Here is a 5,987-nt window from a genome sequence, read left to right as displayed (position 1 = left end):
ATATATCATGATAAAGTGTCGCGTTAACATAAAAAATTAATTTATATTTTCTAAATTTTGGAATTTAGACGGAAAAGTCAAAAAATGAGATATTATCAAAATTTAACTTTTCAAATATATAAAATTAAATTTTAAGTATATCATGATGAAAGTCAAAAAATGAGATATTATCAAAATTTAACTTTTCAAATATATAAAATTAAGTTTTAAGTATATCATGATGAAAGTCAAAAAATCAGATATTATCAAAATTTAACTTTTCAATTATAATAAATTAAGTTTTAAGTATATCATGATAAAGTGTCGCGTTAACATAAAAAATTAATTTATGTTTTTTAAATATTGGAATTTAGACGGAAAAGTCAAAAAATGAGATATTATCAAAATTTAACTTTTCAAATATTTAAAATTAAGTTTTAAGTATATCATGATGAAAGTCAAAAAATCAGATATTATCAAAATTTAACTTTTCAATTATAATAAATTAAGTTTTAAGTATATCATGATAAAGTGTCGCGTTAACATAAAAAATTAATTTATATTTTTTAAATATTGGAATTTAGACGGAAAAGTCAAAAAATGAGATATTATCAAAATTTAACTTTTCAATTATAATAAATTAAGTTTTAAGTATATCATGATAAAATGTCGCGTGATAAAGTGTCGCGTTATCAAATGACTGAGTGATAAAGTGTCGTCGTGATAAAGTGTCATCGTGATAAAGTGTCGTCATGATAAAGTGTCGTCGTGATAAAGTGTCGCATGATAAAGTGTCGCATGATAAAGTGTCGCATGATAAAGTGTCGTGTGATAAAATGTCGCTAGGCGGTATAAATATTATATAACAAATCATCCATAATTGAAAATCTTATTATCTACAATGTATGCTCTGCTGCATTTATAGAAGATATTATCTGTGAACTAGACTAAGACTTCTAAAACATTATTTTAATATTAAAAAAATCTTAAGAACAAGAAAATTAATTACTTGTATTTATTTATTTACAAGAAATTACAACTGCCAAACCGAAACGAATATCGGTTTGGTTCAGGTTCAGGTTCGGATAAAAATAACGGTTCAAGGTTCAGGTTCGGTTCGCAAAAAATAAAAATATCGGTTCGGTTCGAACCTCTAAAAACCGGTTTGAACACATTTGTATTCAAACCTACATTAGGATTATGTATCAGGAAAAAAAAATTTTTATTTCATAATTAAAATAAAAACCTTCATTTTTATTAATTGCACAAATATAACAAATAAATATATCAATGATTAATTTAAATATGAACAATTACTTAGATTTTTTTATTACTAAGCTGCACAATTAATATATTTTTAAAATTCGTCTCACTCAAATTACATCTATAAGGAGATAATATAAATTTAATTTTTGAAAAACATCCTTCGACACTAACTTGGGTAGCTGGCATTGCCAGTATGATATCAGATTTGATGTGTCATTTATAATACTATATGTAAAAATTTATATATTAGATTAAATTTTTTTCTAGGCATTATAATTTATAAGCTTAAAATATTTATAAAATATTGCAAAATGGCAATATTTTAAAGTTTATAAAAATTATGACTGACGTTTATCAATCAAATGTGATTGATAATAATTTTTAAAACAATTTGAATATAATTAAAATTTTTACAATATACTACTAGTAATAACTTACACATTATTTTATAAGCATAAAATTATGAGACTCGAACCGGTTCAGAGGCATTTTAGCGGTTCGGTTCAGGTTCGGCTAGGAATTTTTTAGAGGTTTAGGTTCGGTTTGGATCCCTGGTATTAGATGTTGATGAAGTATGATAGCAGGGGAGTCTTAACAGAGGACCTTGGGTTCTCCCAAGATAAAAATACACAGGTCCCGTTATATATTTTTTTTCTAAAAAATTATTGTTTTACATTGACACATAGTTTTGTTAAAAACCTCTATTTAGGCCAGAGACCTTCATGAGCCTTAATTTTTTGACCAAGCCCGCCCCAGGCCCGAGTAAAAAAATTTTTTAGGTCCAAGCCCGGTCCGGCCCATATCTAATGTTAAAAAAAATTCCCAAGCCCATGATAAGTTTCAAAAAAAATTCACAAACCCGGCCCAAGCCCATATCCACAAATTTAATTTTTTTTCATTTAATGAAAATAATATTTAAGTATATTTAGGCAATCATTTTGTTTACAATACTGAAATTTATTATTATTAGAAGGAAAAAAGGCAATATTTCTTTAAATTAGCAACTGTTTAAAAAATAATCTAAATTTAAATTTAATAATTTTAGGCCCAAACCCAGCTCAAGCTCATTAAAAAAAATTAAAAATCCAGGCCCGGCCCAGGCCCGCTAGAAAGTTTAATATTAGACCCATACCCGGCCCATGAAGGTCTATGATTTAGGCCCTTTTTAATAAATGGCTAAATTAAGATTTTAGCCAAGAAAAAATATTTTTCGAGATTTTATCAAAAGACGACTAAACGTTTCCGCCATAGCTGCCGATCCTCAAAAAAGAATCACCGCTAATGTAGCGAGCTACTTTCAGCAGCTACTTTAACAGTATTGAGTTGAAACTAAGTTTAAAAGGATACATTGCAAGTTATGATAGATTTCAAGTTTGAAATGATCCTTTATGAGGCAAATTGCTATAAAAATATGTAAATAGCTAATTTATGTATATAATATTCGCTCATTTTTTATAATTTGAATTTATACCTTTTAATTTAATTCCATATAAAAAGCATGCACTAAAAATCGAAAATTTAGTTTAGGGTTATGTGATGAATTTTATTTATTTTTGCAGGCCTTTGGCCAAGTTATGTATTTTTCAAAATTATTTTGGTTTTATTCTTTTTTATGTTTTCTTTTTAAAATATTTCAATCAAATATTAATTATTTTTACAATTATTAACTTATACTTATTTATTTTTATCATTTCCTGACAAAGCAATTATTTTTTTGCATTATTACTTTTCTCTTGTTCATAATTTTTTGCTACTAAAATTTATAATAAGTTGGGTTTATTTTGTATTAGCCATTATTTACCATTTCTTTTACTAGCCTATCTGTAGTGTTGTTAAACGGCTCACAAAATCTTCAGGCTTGCTTAATACTATTCTGGATGAAATATTGAGTTAGCCGTTTTTAAAAATCGGCTCAAAACGAGTCGTTTAAGAACACTACCTATCTGTTAGTTATCTTTGATTGAGTCACCCAAGGCGTATCCAGGAAATTCTTATGGGGGGGAGGGGGGGATTATCTGTTGTTTTTTCGACATCAATTTTATTGGAGGTCTCTATGTCCACTTATTGTAAGCATGACTAGATTATATTTTTATAAAAATAATTTTGGTTATTTTTTTCTAAAAATTTTGAATTATAGTCTTTATCTAACTTTTACTAATTTTTCTTTCAAATTCTTTTTTGAATAAATAATAATATAAATATTTTTCCTCATTGTAAAGGCGCCAGGCGTACCCAAGATTTTTCTAGGGGTGGGGGCACTATTAGGTAAGGTTTTTCCACATAAATTTTATTGGAGGTCTTTAGGTCCACTTATTGTAGACCTTTGGCTATTATAATTTTATAAAAAATAATTTTGGGTTTTCACTTATTTTTTTTTATCAAAATGCTTTTTTCGAAAAATTTTGAATTATGGTCATTATTTTAAAAAGTTATTAACTTTCACTCATTTTTGTTTCTAATTCTTCTTTATAGTAATATATTGTATACATTTTTAAGGGAATGGGGGATGTGTAGCGGGAAAATTTTTATTAGCTCAAAATGATATTTATGATAACAGATTAATTAGAATGGGGGGGGGGGCAGTTACGTGCCTGGAAGGGCTATATATAATAATTTGAAAAGCATATATTTATAGAATTAAAATATAAAATATTCATATTAACAATCATATATTTAAATTTCTGGCCCCATCTAGGTTTAAAAAAAATTTCGATGATACTTTTTTTTTAAAACATTAGTTATTTGGTGGCCAAGATCCATTTTAATTGTTTAAATTTTGGTCATTTTGTATGTATTTTGTTAATTTTTTCGTAGGAAAATCTAATTAACGAGATGATGATGTTTAAAATACCCATCATATACTTTTGAACTGATTAGTTGAAACAATGTTAATTTATTGTAATAAATCTCAAAACCTGACCCAGCTTTGAAATTTTTTATTTATTTTTGGGTCAAGCTCTGTCAAGATTTTTAATATTATTTTAAAACCCCTCCCAAATACCCCGAGCTCAGGAATATCCAGTCGAATTTTAGTAAGGTTCTTCTGGTCTCTAATATAAATTTAGTTATTAATTCCAAAGAGACTAGAATAATGCAGGTTATTATAAAATTTATTAAAGATAATATTTAGTCATTAATTTAAAAATAATTTCTTTGTGGATTTCTCATTTTATACATTTTAACATGGGTATTGTAGAAAACAAGATTTTGTACCTAGAAATAAAATAGAAGAAAAATAAAATTAAACACAAATTCTAATTTCTTTATATTATATATAAAATTAATCCAATATAAATTAACATAAAAGGAAAAATTAACAAAAATTAAAAGAAAAATAAAATTAATATAAGAAAAAGCAAAAGTATAGGTGAAAAATAAAAGAAGTGCATTCTTCCAAAAAAATGAAAGAAAAACCATAACAAACACTCATTTACATAGTGTTTAAACAACAAACTTAAATAATCTTGTTGAACTTTATCTATCTGGATAAATCTTTTTTATTCATTTTTCTTACTCATTTGAATATTACAACAGGTATAATAGAAACTAGGGACAAGAATAAATGCTTAAATTTTTATGGAGGATACAAATAGTAGGAGAGATCAGGGTAAGTTAGCGCAGATTTTGTTCAAAATTTTAATAGGCTAAAAAATTATTATCATATCCGATTTTACAGTTATGATAGCTTCTATTATCACTTATAATAATAAATTAACAAAATTCTTCTTTAATTACACTTTTTCTTAAAATCAATTTAAAATAAAAATAAATTTTTGCCTCAACTAATTCAAAACTGTGGGGCCTGTAAAATCATTGCCGGAGCTAGTCAAAAAGTATTTGTTAAGCCTCATTTAAAATTATTAATATTTTGGTACGCAATATTTTATTGATATAGTATTAGAAGTCGAGTTCAAGAATTTTACATGAATAAAAATGACATATTACTATAATAATTTTAATTTTTAGAATTAAAAAAAAATGTATTATTATTTATCCTAAGTAGCATTGTTCATCTATAATACCCATCTCCAACTCTACTAGTCCTTAAGTTACTAATATAATTAATATCTAATTTTCTAAAATAAATCTATTTAAATCTAGTCGATACATTTTTTAATAAACTTTTTTAGATAGCTAAGGGCTATAAACTATTTTTATTGTAATAGAATGCTAATATAGAACCAAATTTTAATTTCTAAATATTCTTTTAAAATTAAACCCACTAAACTGGGAAATCCTTTGCACTGACTAACTTCAGCCTTGATAATGGATCAAATCCTAGTCTCATTCTTTTTTTAAAAAAAGTCAAAGTTTACTCCAACAACAACGATTTGTTCAATATAAATTTACTTAATTATAGTAAGTTATGTGAAATATGAAAACTGTATATTGATATTTAAGAAAATAACAAATTTTTTACTGAATATATATAATATACAAAAAACATATTTTAACTCTTATATGTATTTCAAGAAAGATTATGGGAGACCTCCAAATGCCCCGATGGCAATTATAAAGGTTGCGAACAAACTTGCATGACAAACCCTAAATCTCAAGGCTTTAATAAATATGAATGTCATTGTGAACCTGGTTATACCCTCAATCAATCAAACACTAATTCTTGTTTACTTGATTATCCTTCAGAGGAATATCTTGTAGCAATAAACTCCGTCAAAGACACCATCCTAATTTTGAATCTAAGTCATTTTGATTTCCAAGACGCGGTACCGATCAATGAGAGT

The sequence above is a fragment of the Gordionus sp. m RMFG-2023 genome, chromosome 2, assembly GCF_954871325.1.
Source record: "Gordionus sp. m RMFG-2023 chromosome 2, tfGorSpeb1-WG-v2, whole genome shotgun sequence".
Taxonomy (NCBI): Eukaryota; Metazoa; Nematomorpha; class Gordioida; order Chordodea; family Parachordodidae; genus Gordionus; species Gordionus sp. m RMFG-2023.
This window is presented reverse-complemented; position numbering follows the sequence as displayed.